Source organism: Lucilia cuprina, chromosome 4 (genome assembly GCF_022045245.1).
Source record: "Lucilia cuprina isolate Lc7/37 chromosome 4, ASM2204524v1, whole genome shotgun sequence".
Classification (NCBI taxonomy): domain Eukaryota; kingdom Metazoa; phylum Arthropoda; class Insecta; order Diptera; family Calliphoridae; genus Lucilia; species Lucilia cuprina.
The window spans coordinates 95,074,433-95,092,124 of record NC_060952.1 but is presented as its reverse complement, the minus strand read 5'-3'; the positions used below and the strand labels follow the sequence as shown (position 1 = coordinate 95,092,124).

At 25.1% G+C, this 17,692-nt stretch overlaps 2 protein-coding genes and 1 long non-coding RNA gene across 4 annotated transcripts in view; 2 read left to right on the top strand and 1 right to left on the bottom strand.

Annotated features, from left to right (window-relative positions):
• Nucleotides 1–5,824, bottom strand: part of LOC111676528 (RB1-inducible coiled-coil protein 1) — a 13,355-nt gene extending 7,531 nt beyond the window's left edge. The window contains exon 1 of the mRNA XM_046950449.1: nucleotides 5,746–5,824. The gene's annotated coding sequence lies outside the window, so the exon portion shown is untranslated. The remainder of the gene's footprint in view (nucleotides 1–5,745) is intronic.
• On the top strand, nucleotides 2,804–3,224 carry LOC124419792. The gene is made up of 2 exons (XR_006940815.1): nucleotides 2,804–3,055; nucleotides 3,113–3,224. It is a non-coding gene; the product is annotated as an uncharacterized LOC124419792 (long non-coding RNA).
• Nucleotides 5,825–9,858: 4,034 nt separating the features above from the next.
• Nucleotides 9,859–17,692, top strand: part of LOC111676545 (histone-lysine N-methyltransferase trithorax) — a 55,768-nt gene continuing 47,934 nt past the window's right edge. For both annotated transcript variants that reach the window (XM_046949166.1, XM_046949167.1), the window contains exon 1: nucleotides 9,859–10,663. The gene's annotated coding sequence lies outside the window, so the exon portion shown is untranslated. The remainder of the gene's footprint in view (nucleotides 10,664–17,692) is intronic.

Genomic DNA, 17,692 nt, shown 5'->3' with positions numbered 1-17,692 from the left:
TAGATAAATAAATAGATAGATAGATAGATAGATAGATAGATAGATAGATAAATATGTAAATAAATAGATAGATAGATAGATAGATAGATAGATAGATAGATAGATAGGTAGATAGATAGATAGATAGATAGATAGATAAATAGATAGATAGTTAGATAGATGGATGGATATTTTTAAAAATAACCGTTTTTTACTTGTATTACTATAACTTCAGTACCACTTAGGCGCTATTAAGTTTACAATACACCATCACTCTTATACCTGCACTCTTTTCAAATACATCAGGGTTTCTTACTCAAATATAAATCCAAAAAAAGGCTACCAGATGATGAGAGGTAAGAAAATAAACTAAAAAAAAATTCCTATAATAAACTTAATCTGGGTAAATTTCTAAAGAAATCATAAAAATTAAACAAGAAAACTATTAAAACGCGATTTAAAATTTCAAATAGTATGTTAAAATATTGCAGAAAGAATAAGACATAAGGAAGTAATAAAAAAACTAAAGAAAAATATAATTTCGCAATATAATTCCTAGAAAAATTTTAAATATTAAAATTAATAACATAAAAAACTTTCAAATTACATTTAAATATGTATATAAAATACATTTTTTAAATTTAGTATTTGTTTATATTAATAACATCCGGCATCACCGTTTTCTATTTTTTTAAATTTAATAATGACGTTTAATGGGACAACATCAAGTGCAAGTCGAAGTCAGTGAATGACTATCTATCTGCCTTTTGTAATAAGTATACGTGTAGTTCTTCTTCTTGTTATTGTATTTTTTTTTGTTAGTGTTGCTGTTAGAGGATCCTTTGTTGTCTGATTTCAACATGTGTGGAAATACTATATATTTCTCAATATTTTTTAATAGTGTTATTTGTAGAAATTGTAGAGGTTTTTATCTTTTTTGTATTATTTTTAAACAACACTAACAACGAAGAAGGAAACATTTTAATAAAAAATTTTTGGTGAAGAATTTTCCTTGTCTTAGTCTTTCTTTTTCAAGTATTTCTACTTATAAAGTTAAGTGTGCTTAAATATATTTAATTTAGACACTTTTTTTGTTGTTGTTGCAAATTTCATAGTATTAACTTAATGGTCATTAGTATGACTAATGCGCTTATAATTTTTAATAGCAGTTCTTTATGACGATTTAAAATAAAGACACAAAGTTAAGTACAATTATTTAACCTATAATTTAAGCTATTAAATCTACTACTGGAAGAAGAAAAAATTTTAATTATTACTAGCGAAATGTTAAAATAAATTTACTTCGATTCCAGGGAAATGGATCTTTCCATAAATGCGCAATTAACGAGATGTAGTTCAATAAATCATGGTGCACTGAATATAAGGTGACATCACTAGCTCAGCTGATCATTGTTTACAAACAGGCACGTTTGTCAAACTCCATATATAAAAAATTTACAATCGTGCGGTTGAGATAGAGTCGGCAAAACAAAGAGATATCTGTTAATCTAAAACTCACATATCATTATTGATAGATGTTAATTTAAAACTCCCATATCATTATTGTATAAATTTGACAAGATTTCTTATAAGAAAATTTATTGGAATCTGCACAATCGGCCAATGAATTGATCATATTCCACTTTCTATGTTTTGCGATGTAACGGTAGCAATATCGAAAAACTTCTGTTAATGTCAAGTGCCACAAGTAAACAACTTTATCAAACATATTTCGTACAATTCATCACTTTAGAAGGATTTTCAAATTATTTAACTCGGAATTGTTTTACAGAAGGTATTGCTCCAATGATACAACATATTCTCTGCTTTGCATTCATTTGAGTTGGTTTTAAATTATTAATGTATACGTGATTGTCAGTTCTTACAATTTTGGCAGTTCTGACAATGTGATGACAATTTACTGCTAATGAAAAATTGTTAGCAACAGTAAATTGTCATTTGAAATTTCATTGACTTACAATTGTCAGACAACAAATTTATTTGCCAACAAAAATTGTAATTTCGCACTATTGTCAGACAGTAGAATGGAAAAAATTGACAGATCTTATATTAAATGCATATTTTCTTTTAATGCACCATGTTTATTGATTAGTTGTCAAATCTTACAGAAACACGTCTGTAAGATGTTATGCAACAGAGTACTTACATTTTTATAGATAATATAATAATGCTCTTGAGAATGTTTCAATTTAGAAAAATCTTTATTTGGAAGCAAATTTTTTCTCTCTCTTAACCCTTTTACGCACAATACTAAACCGAAGTACCTTTAATGGATATGACTTCACCACACATTTTATTTTGACGCATATCTAATAATAAAAATATTTATTTTTGTTTGAATAATAGAAAAAGAGTTTTCAAAAGATATTGCGGGATATTATCCATTTTGACATGTAGTAATAACAAATTCTAAACTCAAAAGTAACGCTCTAAATTGAGAAAAATGTTAAAAAATCTTGGGACACCGGTGTCCTGTACACATGAAAGAGGTTAACAGTGCTGGTTTTAACCCATGTAACAGACCAGCTTTTCAACAATTTATACACTTTTCTCAAAATCGCCAAAAACGGTTAATCCCCTTTTTAATCATATGGCAGCTGCATATTAATCATGTGTAATTTATAAATACATGTGGCACTACCATCTTTACAATTAACGGTCATTCAAAGAGTTACCAGATTAATATTTTAAGCAAAAAATGTAATTCCTATTTCATACAATTTTGTAATAGTTTTTAGTCGATTTTAAACATATTTAAAAGTTTTTACTTATAATTTTATATTTATTTTCATATTTTCTTCATTTTAAATGAAATTATCAGTTAAAAACAATAATGAAAATAAAGTAAAGTTAAGAAAAAACAGTATACGGATGACTATAATATATTAAGATACACATGCATATATGGTCTGTCAGTCAGCCCGACTGCTGAAGTCAGTGAGTCTTATAAATGTAGAGATACTCCAGCTTTATTTTCATCGTTATTAATATTATTTTCTTTGTTGAATTTTTTTTATTTACTTGCCTCGTTTCGCTGGTGTGGTGTTGTTTAAGTGTAAGTATGTGCATGTATGTATGCCTGTGCTAAATTGAAATGAATACATTTTTTAAGTGGGTTACAAGCCATCGAGGGTTCACAAACAGATAAACCAATCAACAAATAATATTCTACATACATATAAACATGTATGGCAAAAAATAAAAGTATATAAATTTATTTATTATAATTTTTTGTTTTCATTTTTTTGATGTCGGTTTGTTATAGAAAGAAATTGTTTATAATAACAATAAATATACATACATATGTATATATGTATGTAACTATGTACATCATCATTATTTAATGAATATTATTAGTAATTCATACATGATACTTGCATATTGTTTTGTGTACCTGCTGCTGCTGTTCTTTGGAGCGGTTGCATTGGTGCAGTCATCTACCCAGAGGGGTCGTTTTGTTGATTATTGCAAATATGAATTATCAATTAAAGAAATATATAATGAAAATATATAACTGTAGGAAAATAAAAATAGCCATGATTATATTCACGTATTTATCGTTTTTTTTTCGAAAAACAAAAAACAGATTTATAACAATTGTAGAAAATTGTAGTATGTAAAATGATATTATCTGAAAAGCTCTAGCATTTCTCAGTTCCGTAAAGAACTCATATGTTTGTTAACTATGTACACATTCATATTTTCTATGTGTGATTTTAGTATTAAACAGTTAACTAAATCTACTTATATACGATTTTCAGATCTTCCAGCGTCGGTAAAAATAATGTTTAGAGAATGTCTAACAACCATGTGAACTAACAATTTTTGTCTTTCAATGTTGTAAGAAAAAGTATTGTCAGTATGTGTATTATAAAACAATAATATTGTCAGACATTTAACAATAGTATAAACACATTACTTTGTCATTGCTAAATAATTGTCTGACAATTTTTATTGTCAGATGTCCGATTTTTTTCAATCATTGTCAAATACATTTTTTCAATTGGCAACACGGTGCATTAAAAGAACATATGCACGTAAAATAAAAATATGGCAACTTTTTCCATACGACAATAGGACAACAGTGTGACGACTGTCAATATTTGTTGGCAGATAAATTTGTTGTCTGCCTTGAAATTCTATAGTTTTTATACAATATTCTGAACTGACAAATTTCCAATTGCTAACAATTTTTCATTGTCAGTATATTGCCAGATCTGCCAAAGTTGTACGATCTGACAACCGTATACATATAATTTAATAGATAATTGACATCCCTTTTAACCGTTAAATTTATAAGATTCTAAATCAAAACATTTCCAAGGAATTGAATACAGTATCTATAAAAATAAGAGGAAAGCAATTTGGGTTTTACAAACGTGTGATATTACATCTGCTTTACTTAATAAGGTCGGGTTTCTTACTACTCGGTTAAACTAGGCTTAACTTGCTGTTAAATAAAACTCGGTACAAGTTTAGGCTGACTTTAACCGCAGATTGTGATTTTCAGTTATAGATCTAGAATCAGTTAACTTTGTTAGTAATGCTAACTTTTCAGTCAAAAACATAAACAACAATAACAGCTGATTTTTGCAAATATCACTTTTGTAAATTGTAAAATTTTAGAAAATATATAAGTAATCATTTCAAATAATAATAATAATAATAATAATAATATCGATAAAAGAAATCAGAATATTACTATTTACTTATTATATCAAGTTTTTCTTCTTCCGATTTCATTATTTAAATGCTTTTGTTGATTGTGTGTTCTCACTTATAACATAGGATTAGTTGGACAATTACACTCAGTTAAACTAAGATACTGATAAACTAAGTTTACTGATTACTGAAAAACACGAAACATATATTAAACCAAGTTTAACCAAAGAATAAAGATTATCCTTATCAGAAAAACCCGCCCTAAGACATTTAAATTCACAAAAAAGAATCATTTCCTACTTAATCTGCCACCTACTCTGATGCAAGGCGTTGCTTTGCGAATGTACCATCAGTTTAATACATATTTGCTTATAGTACTCCCAAGCTTACATATTTGGTCCAGCATTATTTAGAATACTCCAAAAGTAATTGATTTTAGGAATAGTTCTAATTTTTATTCGATAAAGCAATTTGAAATACAGAAGGCATCCAGAACTAAATGGGTTACTTCGCACTGGTCATAATTGACCATAGGAAACATATAAAACCTACTTTTATATTAATATTAATATTCTTCTAAATTAATGTATTTTGTAAATTGTTTTGCAAAATTTAACATTAAAAAAAATGTCTCAAAATTGAGATTAAACTCTCAACTCTTGTAACAAATTTTACAAAAACGCTGGATATAAATATATATTTACATCTGGTAGCGCTAACAAAAGGTATTTTTTTCACAACACATATGGCAATCCCTACTATGGCAAAAAAATGCATAAAAAATAACAACAAAATGAAATGCAATTGCAATTATAATAATTTCATTCTGACTAAATGAAATTAACAAAATTATTAGGAAAATTTAAACAATTACTTAATAATTTAAATATAAAGGCATTCTTTCTAAAAAAACCTAATGAAATAAACAATAAAGGAAATATAAAAGAAAGAAAACAAAAGAAATCTTTAAAATGACATTTAAGAGAAAAATAGAAATATACCTACATACATGTATGTGTTTTTATATATTAACTAATTCATCATAAGCTATTAATGGTTTTATGCAAAATTTTATACACTTACCTTGTTTAATTAATTAAAACGATTAATTAAAGTTTTTTTCTAATAAATTTTCACTTCAAAAGAACAAAAATAAGACTTGTGAAAAAATATTTGTAAAATTACTGCAATTTTCATTTAACAGCTCTCGCACTCACTGTAAAATAAACACACACGCACACATACAAATAATGTTATAGAAAAACAAAACAATAATTACAACAAACAAAACAAATTGCTGTGCGCATATAAAACTTTATGTTAAAAGTACATAACACGCGTTAAGACGGCAACGCGTTTCAACAATTTTAAAAAATTTCACGATTATTAAATTGCAAGATTAGTCTATAGTCTAATCTATTCTATAATTAAGTCTAGTCTTTAATATAGTCTAAAGTTTACAGTGGTTTCTGTAACATGATTTGAGGGAAAATTATGAAAAAAAAAACACTGGCAACACTGTTTCGGCGCTACTAACGACCAATTTAACGAGGAAAAAGTGTAATGAGAAAAATGCAAATAAAAACAATTAGAACGCCAGCAGCGCAGTCAAAATAGGCAGAAAAATAACAACAAAGCGCGAGTTGAGTTTTTTATGAAAAAAAAAGTAGTCTTCGTATAACAGATTTAATAACGAAAGGGAAGAGAACAAAATGAAAAAAGTAGTTTTTTCTTTCTTATTGTTGTTGTACAACACAGCAAAATATTTTGATTTGATGTTTTTTTTTGTCGTTCGTTTTTCTTAAACACTTTTTTATAGGCCTATTATTAATTATGTATAATTTTCATTAAACTATTAACACTTTTATTTATTTTATTTTTGTTTATAAATTTAATATAATTTTCTTTGTTTATTACACATTACATATTTTGCAAAATCTTTTTTTCGGGGATCTTTTATTATTTTTTTAATTTGTATTAAAATAATTTAATCATTTCCACTGGCAATTGCTTTTATAACTTTTATTGCGTTTAAATTTTTTGTTAATTTTCTTTTTTTTCTTTTCTTTTTTAAATTAAAACCAACAAAATTTGTTTTTTTCTTTATTATACTTTTTTCGCCCAGCAAACGTATTAAGAAAAAAAACTTCTTTCTTTGTCTAATTGCGTTGTTTTGCTTTATATAAAAATTTGTTCCCTTTATCCCCTTTTAACAAATTCTTTTTTCAACCGTATTGTTGCAAACTTTTATAATTTTTTTAAACTTTATTTAGCAGCAATTATTTTTCTCTTAATATTACAAATGAAAAAATCGAATATTTCTTTTTTAATTTTCGTTTCTTTCTTGCTTAAAGGTTGAATTATTTTTTTTTTCCTTCAACTAGTTTCTTTTTTTCGTATCTTTGTTTTTTTTGCTATAATATATATATTCAATATGACTATTGTAATGAAAAAACACACACAAACTGAGTGTTGAAGAAACTGTTTTGGGACGACTACAATTTGTTGTTTTAGTTGTTCGTCGTAAAACAGCTGTTTAACTGTTATACGCCATTGTTTGTTGTTTTGACACTTGCTTTTGATTTCTTTTGCTCTAAGAGTTGCCAGTTGGTTTATACACTGTGTCATTTGATATTTCATGACATATTCATTCATTAGAAATTCGAATCTAGAACTTTTAGTACAAACTCTATTTTATTGGATATTTTAAATTTCATTAGATATTTGAAAATTTATTAGAAATTCTAAATATTACAAAAATTTTAAAATATCATTAGAAATTTGAAATTTCAACAGAAATTCTAAATTTCAACAGAAATTCTAAATTTCAACAGAAATTCAAAATTTCAACAGAAATTCTAAATTTCAACAGAAATTCAAAATTTCAACAGAAATTCAAAATTTCACCAAATGTTAAAAATTTTACCAAAAATTTAAAATTTCACCACTAATTCGAAATTTTACTAAAAAAAAAAGAGATTTGAAATATCACTAAGTTAATATTATATAAAAAATCAATATTTTCAATATACATTTGAAATAAAAAGAAAATTACATATCTGGTATTGAAAATTTCTAGTTTATTATAATAAAAGTACAGCTTAGTATAGACACAAACCAACGATACTTGAAAATATTTCTTATTTCAAAATAGTCCAATTAAATCTGTAATATATCTTTGTTTATTAGTGTCTTAGCTAAATGTATTTTTCAAATTAAACACAAAAATACTTGATTTTATTAATTCTTGTTCAAGAAATATATATATTTTTTTGTTTTTTCTTTATCTCCGTAACTTTTACAATATGTTTGTATTATTTAAAAGCAATTTTCCTTAAGATAACTGTTAAGTAAGATAATGCAGTGTCTAAAGGTAATGTATTTACTTCAGGCATAGCAGTGCATCTTAACTACATTTATGAGACACTGCTTTTCCTTGATAATCATTCGACAATGCTGTCAGCAAAGGTATTGCAGTAACTGTAAACAATAACTTTTGGTAAGTATTTTTTTAAGTTTTCGGAAAATTTATCTTATTTTAGAAGTAGATATATAAAAGTTTATATTATATTTTTAACACCGTTTTCACAGTCGAGTGATAATTAAAAAAAAAACACTGTTTTTTTATAAAGCATGTCTCAATGTTAAAGCAGCTTCTGATGTTAATACAGTACACAAAGGTAATGCAGTAACTTAAAAAATAACGTTTGGAAAGCAATTTTCTATTTTTTATCAGTTCTCGGAAAGTTTATCTGGTTTTCGAAGTAAATATATTCACTTAGTTAATATAGTTTACTACCTTGTTCAAAATAGGGTTCTATAAATCGACTTTCAAATAAATCGACTTTTTGTCGAAAAAAGTCGAAAGGTCGAAGTCGACTATTTTGTTCCAAAAAAGTCGATAACTCGACTATCATCTATGAAAAAAGTCGAAAAGTCGACTTTGTAAACAAAAGTCGAAAGAAGTCGAAAAATTCCGAAAAAGTCGAAAATAGTCGAAAAAAGTCGAAAAGTCGGAAAAAGTCGAAAATGGAAAGAAGTCGAAAAACTCAAAAAAATTGCAACAAATAGAAAAAATATAAATAAAATTTTAAATAATAATTTTAATAATAATAATAATAATAATAATAATAATAATACTAATAATAATAATAATAATAATAATAATAATAATAATAATATAATGTTAAATGGCAACATTACAAATTTACGCTTCTGGAAACTTTATAAATTTTTAATTCTGGTCGGAAAAAGTCGAAAATAGTCGAAAAAAAGTCGGAAAGTCGAAAATAGTCAAAAAAGTCAAAAGTCGAAAATAGTCGAAAAGTCGGAAAAAGTCGAAAAGTCGGAAAAAGTCTGAAAAAGTCGAAAAGTCGACTATTTATATAATATTAACAGTCGAAAAATCGACTTTTAATTAAATGAAAAAAGTCGAAAAATCGACTTTAAACTAAATGCAAAAAGTCGAAAGTCGAAAAGTCGACTTTTCATAAAATGCAAAAAGTCGACTTTTTATAAAATGCAAAAAGTCGACTTTTCGTTCCAACTACAGAACCCTAGTTCAAAATGGTAATTTAATTTAAGATAAACTGTTTTTTTTCATAAAGCATCTCCCTAAGTTAAGGCAGTTTATGTTGTTAAACAAAGGTAATGCCGTAACAATAAACAATAACGCTTGGAAAGTAATTTGTTATATATTAATTAGGTTTTGAAGAAAATATCTAGGTTTTACAAGTAACGATCGGAATGGAATTCTATGATAGGCTGAATATTTTGTACGAAAATATAACGTTAAATTTTCAAATCTTAACTAGATGATACATAAAATTCCTTTGAATTTTATTATTTCCTTGTATATAACACTAAAAATACAACTCTTTTCTTTGTTTGTTGCCTGTCATATTCGTAAATACTTCGGAGGGTTGCATTTTATGCTTAAACATATACTACCTTTTGCATGCAACTCTGATAGTTTTACTCACGAAATTTTCTCTTCAGTCCTTTTTCAAACATCAATTCGAGCATACGTATAGAAGTGCCATACGCAAGAAAAAACAAAAGATTTTAGTGAAAGAAAAAAGCAAAAAATATAAGATGAAAAAATAGAAACGAAAAGAAAAAAGTTTTTTTATACAAAATTCTTGTCGCCAACAAAAGAAATTAATTAAATTTATAAATTTAATAACTAATTAAAAGGAATTTCATTAAGTTTGGATAAAATTAAAAGATTTTGCAATAAAAAATCATTAAATGAAAAATATATTTTGTGAAATTTTTGTATGTGTGTATGAAAAAAAAAGAAAAAGTAACAACAACAACACAGAGAAAAGAAGAAGCAGCATACAATAAAAAGTTATATATTTATTTTTTTTTCTCGTCTTTTTCTCAACTATCGTGTTGTACGTATACGCAAACCCAAAATAAAGAAGAAAAAAATCAAATAATAAAAAAAAGAAATAAAATCATTCAAAAACGAGTAATTTTTCTTCTTCTTCTTCAGCTTCAACATCTTGCATTCTCCTTAATAAGTGTTTATGTGTGTGTGTTTATAGATGTGTGTTTTTGTATTTCGCGTGTGTTAAAAAAAAAATAAACGAGTTTTTATTATGAAAAAATAAAAAAAATACAAAATAAATGGAAAAAAATGTTAAATAGGTGTGATTTTTTGTTACGTTTTAAAGAATATTAAGTGAACGTGTAGTAGAGCGCGAATTATAAGAAAAAACAGAGAAAATATAACAAAATTTTAAAAAGTTTTATAAGAAAATTTATAAAACCAACAAATTGTTAAATATTTAAATGAAAACTTTTAGATATTTTATAAAAATAACAAAAATTTAGCAGAAAATATAATATTTTTTGGTTTCCACCTGGTGTCGTTGTTTTGCGTGAAAAAAATAGAAACGACCAGGTAAATCTTCGTCAAACAGTGTTGCATTTTTGCTCGTTGCTGTCAAATAGTTTTTGGATTATTTTTTAACTTTATTTACTCAAACAAAAGGTAAGTTTTCTACAAAAAAACTTTTTCTTTAATATATTTATTAATTAAAATACTTGGTATTTCCTATAAATTAAAATAATTTTCATTTAAACATCCCTCCATCCATCTACATACAATCACCTTGTCAACTGTTCGGTTTTTATTTATTTTTTGTTCTCCTTGTTGTTGTTGCAATTTATCCAAAGGCTGAGCAAAAACTTCTAGTTCAACTTTTTGTTTTGTTCGTTTCTTCAACCTTCTCCTTTTTTCTTTCGCATAGTTTCGTTTAATTTGTGTGTTTTTAGGCGAGTGTGTTTGTGTGTGTGTGTATGTGAATTTTTAAGAGAGCAAAAAATTTGCCGCAAAATTTTTGTTGTTATTTTGTTCGTATTTACATTTTTTCTTCTTCTTCATTTCTTTTGTCTTCTTTTTTCTTTAGTTTCGTTTGAAAACAAACTAAAAAATATAAACTTATATTGTAAATACAAATTTATTTACATTTTGAAAATGATTTTTTTCACAAAAATTTTGAATTTTTAAAAAAATTATGAGAATTTGTTTAAATATTATTAAATTTTGTTTTATATTTTAAAAATTGCAATGTTTTGAAATATCATTAGACATCAAAAATTTTGCTAGAAATTTCCATAATTTCACTAAAACTTTTTAATATATTTTAAAATTTTTTTAAAAGTTTAGTAGAATTGAATCGAATTTCCAACTTGAAATTTATTTTAATTTTTAAAATTAGTTATAGATTTGAAATTTACATAATTTTTAATTTTTTTGCAGATTTAAAAAACAATAAAAATTCGAAATTTTTCTAAAAATTCAAAACATTTCTAAAAATTTGAAAGAATTTTAGAGCTAAAATCTATATTGTATTCTTTTTTAACGAACATTTCCAAATTCAAAATCTTATTAGAAATTTGAAATTTATTTCAAAATTGTATTTATAATTCGATATTTCATTAATTTTTTTCTTGTCCGGAAATTCAAACTAAAAATTCCACCAATTTCATTATAAATTTAAAAGTTTTAGATTTCAAATAAATCTAAATTTTATTATAAAATATCAACAAATTTGAACTTTTATTTGAAATTAGAAATTCCACTTGAAATTCACATTTATCATTCATAATTTCAAATGTTATTAAAATTTTAAAATTGAAAATTTCATTAGAAATTTTAAATTTTAATATAAAAAAATCGAAATTTTACTAGAAGTTCCAAATTTTACTAGAAATTCACTTGATGTCCAAATTTCAATTAAGAAATATTTAAAAAATTTTAATTTCAATAAAAATTTGAAATATTACTAAAATTCAAAATCTTGGGAATTGTAATTTTCAATAAAAATTTGAAATATTACAGAAATTCAAAATCTTGGGAATTGTAATTTTCAATAAAAATTTGAAATTTCATTAACAATTTGAAATTCCATAAATTTTTTATAAAAAATTTTAAATCTCAAGAATTGTAAAATTTCGAATTTTATTAAAAACTTAAAATTTTATTAAAAATATGAAATTTTATCAAAAACTCAAAATTTCAATACAAAGGTCTACATTTTTTTAATTTCACTAGAAATTGAAAATGTCAATATAAAAGTCTAAATTTTTATTACAAATTCATAACTCCCATGATCAATAGAATCACAACGGCACCGAAGTCAGACGGATCCAAGTGATCCCCTCAAAACTTACTTAAATGGTCTAAACCTATTATAAATTCACTAAAAATTTTACATTTAACTACAAATTCAAAATTTTATTTGAAATATAAAATATCAAAATTTCATTCGATTTGATATTTTTTCCTAAAAATTATTCAGCATTTCACAAAAATTCGAAATTTTATTAAAAGATAAAAATTTTACAAAAAAATTTGGAATTTTTAAATATTTTCTAAAATTTATTATTAAAAACTATTTAAATTTTCAAAAAAAAATCAAAATTTCATTAGAAATTCAAAATTTTACAAGAAAATTAAAATTTCGAAATTTTACAAAAATGTATTATTACAAATTATTCAATATTAAACAAAAATTCAAAATTTCATTAGAAATTCAAAATTTTACAAGAAAATTAAAATTTTGAAATTTTATAAAAATGTATTATTACAAATTATTCTAAATTTCACAAAAATTCAATATTTCATTAGAAATTCAAATTTTTCATTTAACAAAAAATTAAAATTTTAATAAATATACAAATCTTAAAGATCTTGTTTAGTTTTTATAGATACTTTTTAAAAGAGGCTCTAGTGTAAATGGTTTGAATTAAAATATTCAAAATTTTACTAAAAATTATTAAAAATTTCACAAAAAATCGAAATTACATTAGAAATTCTAAATTTTACAAAAAACTATTTCAAAATTTCATTAAATTTAACAATATATAAAAATTTTAATAAATTTATATCTATATTTAAAAGATCTTGTTTAGTTTTATAGATACTTTTTAAAAGAGGCTTCAGTGTAAAAATGGTGTGAATTAAAATATTATACGTCAAAATATTTTATTATTTACTTTTCAACTAAAAAAATATACACACAGCATCAATAAATTATAAATATGTACGTTTAAACAAAAACTATATAGTATACACACACGCACACATACAAATACAAAAACAACAATAGCAAACAATTTTTCATTTCAATATTCGAAAAACGATTGAGTAGTGAATAAGTGAGTAAGTACATGGTGCAAATGTAAAACAAATACTCATTAAAACAAAAACAAAAAAACAACAACAACAATACTATAGAGACACACAAATGAAAATTCAACAGTAGTAGTAGTTGCTGTAGTATACTCATTAGTAAAAACAACAATTAAATCAACACCAATTATTATTAAGATCACATACATACATATGTACATATAGATATATAGGTATTGATCTGATCACAAACTTAAAAAAACAACAATAACAACAACCATGACAATAGACAAACAGCTTTGTATCTGTTAGCTGGAGGGGTTTTAGAAGGCGGTCGGTTTTAAAAAGAAATTAAATATTTTAAAATCGTAATATGTGTATTTTGTTTAAATATTAGTAAGAGCAGTGTGTAAACAGCAGACAGAGCGCAATTATATTTAAATCGGGGCTATTAACTTAATTGTTGCCACTGTCATTAATATTATTTCAAATTGGTGTTTTTTCTTTTCATTTATCTTTAGTCGTTGTTGTTGTTGTTGTTGTTGTTGATGTTTTTTTGTTAAGAGAGCAGTTTTTAAATCATGAGAGTTTTATTTAAATGAGGATTCTTTTTAAAGCTGCCAGATGGTAAGGTTTTAGTAGGAGGATTATAATTAAGCATAAATAAATGTAAATAAATGTTTTTGAGTTGTTTTTTGTTTTGATTTTAGTTTAACTAAATAATTTAAAATAAACTAACGATTATTTTATTGTATAGTCTTGGCATCTATTGGATGGTCTATAAACTAGACTATTGATCTGTTTATTGAAAATTTTAGATACTATTAACTTGGTGCTAGGTGCTAATCTATTAACTATAGTATTGCACTAAACTATATTAACTACTCTCTGGATTAAACTAATGAACCAAGTACATTGATTAGTTTAGCAACTTCTCTTCTGAGTGTATTATTGAACTAAACTATTAATTAATATATTCACTCCTATCGCCAATCTTCATTTCACCTGAAATATGGTTCCTTTTCCCTTTTTTGTTTTCGTTCGTTCACTTTTTTGTGAAAAAATTCCCCTTCTATGGCCGATGTAGAATGATCGGCGGTGACGGTATAACCATTTTACGTCGGCGGCTTATTATAGAAAATATCGGTAGCGGCTTAATTGTCGGCTCAATTTAACTTTCTCTTCTGAAAGTTTATTAAATTGTTTAATAGTCTGTTATATAGAAACATGTCTCAATATAAGTTTCTTTTTTTTCTGCAGAAAATGAACATTTCTAGTAGTTTTCACTATTTTAATATTAGCACAATATTGTGCGGCAACTCTTTTCAATATGTCATACGAATTTAAAATAATGGCAACTCCGTTTAAATTGGCGAAATTATTTTCTGAAACATATGTGAGATTCCAATCTTTATCAGCGGCTATGTTTAAGCCAGCAAAATATTACTGGCGGCCAGTCGCCGCCGATTTAAAGCATCTCGGCTTGTATCACCGGTTCACAATAGCAATTTTCCCTTCGAGGGAAATGAAAATTTAAGCGGAACAAAATGTTAACTTTTATTGACTTTTCTACTATTCATTAATATATTTAGTCAATTAGATAGTAATCTACTGAAGCTATATATAGTGGTTGTTAGATCTTACTATATTGACAGAATAATTTTCAGAAATATTGTAAACGCTTAGACAAGGCATAACTATGCTATGGACTATACAATTGAATACTTTATCGATTTGATAAATTAAACCCGTAATACACAGTTGTCAGATCTTACAACGTTGTCAGTTAAATGTTCAAAAAATATCTAATAATCACCACTTACAATTTTTCTTTTGCAACGTTGTCAGAAAATGCATTACCGAACATATTGCAAGTTAAAATTTGTAAGTTAACAGTATTATTAGACATTTAACTACCAACGTTGTAAGATCTAGCAACCGTGTATACATAGTTCTGTTCATTGACAAATCTGCCAATGTTGTAAGAATTTGCTTATTGTAAACAATGTTCAATAAGTAGTATAACGACGGATCTTTCAACATTGTAAGATCTTACAAACGCGTAGACATAGCATAACTATACTATTGAGAATACAATTGACTACTCTCTTGACTTGATTAGGTAAGTTATTGACTAATCTATGAAATGTATAGAAACTTTTTAATATAATAAAAATATTAAACTCACAACGTAGGGTGTTCTTTTTTCGATGTCAAAAAGTACATTGGTACTCAATTTTCTTTCATATCTACTACAAAATATCTTTAGTATCTTTGCTCTTATAATTATTAATTATCAATGTTGTTGTTGCTGTTGCTTTTTAAAAATAAATCGCAATAAAATACAAAATTATTATGTATGATTTTTTGTATGTCAAATGTGTTTTATCTCCCCACATCCTCCCCATACTTACTGTGTCATGACAGCAAGCAGGCATTTTTAAAAATAAATCGGTCAAGTTAGACTTTTTAATACACTTTAACTATACATATGTATATAAAAATGATCACATAAAAAGAACCAAAAAGAGATCTATTAGTTAAACAAGTAATTTAGAATAGATTTATTGAAACATTTTACAGATCACTTAAATACATTTTTTGTTTTTCTTAAAGTACATATTGTCAAATCTCTTAATAAACCCATTAGATCCACTTTTCCATTATAGTTTTCTAGAGGTTTGGAAAAAATTGTTTATTTGTATTATATAGCGTATAGAACTGTGAATATTATATATATTTAGTAAATAAAATGTAAAATTCTATATATACATACATCTATTATAAACAATTTATTTCATTGACGTTTTAATCATCAGTTTCATTTTGAGTAATTTAAATAATAAATTAACTTTTTATATATAAAAAAATCCAGTAAAAAGAAACATTACAATAATAATGTCTAACTAATTGATTTAACTTATTGTTTATTGATATTTGCAAAAAAAAAACGTGATTAATTTTAATGTTATATGAATTTTTACATTCTTACATCTTAAAGGAAATAATTCCAGACGAAAAACACTGAGAGAAACTTTTGGGTAGGAAATTGTTTAGTATTGAGATAGAAGTTGTTTGATCAATTTACCAACGAAAGATCACAGTTCTGTTAGAGATCTTTCATTCCCGAAATTATTAAAATATATTATTTGAAAATTAGCTATTCATTGTATCAATGAAAAAGTTTCATTGATAAAATGAATATTCATTTAGCCTTTGCTATAAGAAATGAAATCATTACTGTAATGAAAATAAGTATTATTTGAATGAATATGTTTCATACCATCAATAAAACATTTCAACACTAATGATGTAACTTCATAGTTCTTATGAATGGTACATCTATTGGTTCTTATTCGAACGATATTTAAACTATTATTAAAGCTGTGAGAAGAAAGCTTTCAATATACTTCAAAAATCGATCTTTAAACTTTTGACTGCCAAAATAGTAACTCAACCCTTATTTGAGTTTCTCATCAACTTTTTCCTTAACATCCACTATATTGATCTTTTCCTTAAACTCTCTAGTTTTCTCACAAAAATTAGTTCCACATTATAAAAAATTTTTACAAATCATTGATTTGATATTTAATTTGATTGGCTTTGTAATTGTTTAAATTATTTCTTCTTTAAACATTATTTAAATAACAATTGTAAATTTTTATTTCTCAGGCAATTTTTTTTTAATATCTGGCCATTTCAACGACATTTTTGAAATTCTTTGTTTGGACATTATTCTTCAAGTTTGCTTTTTGATTTCTTCAATAATTCTAGAGTTTTTTTCTTTACAATTTAAAACGCATGCGGTGTTTACACATCATTGATTTTGCTATTTTACATTTAGCACACAGAGCAGAGCAGCAGGGGCAGACAGGCATGGCAGTAAGGCCAGCAGGAATTGGTTTCAATTTGACATGTCTGCTTTTTATTGTATACACTTTAATAATTTTATTGTTATTATGGTTTTGCATAAGCACTTACATAAAAAGTCTAAAAAAGGGCGTAAATCGGACTTTCCTAATTCATTAAGCTCCAGTAAAGTAATTGCAATAGAACATGAAGTTTGACCAAACCTTTATTAAGTTTGTTTGCTCTGCATGATATAATGCCCTAGAATGACGTTTCGATGTTTAACACTATAATGCAGCCAACTTCACTCTTATTGGAGAAATGTCAAATTTCTAGTAAAACATCGTTTACCAATGTCTTTTTCAAATGTTTGCTGGTTTATTATTCTTCATTTTTAAGAAAACCACTTCACTCCCCCCTAAAGTTTTACACAATATACATAATTTAAAAACTCTAAATACCTATGTTTTGTTTTTTAACTAAAAAAATATTTTCTACATGACAAACATAAAAAATATGACCATCATGGGGATC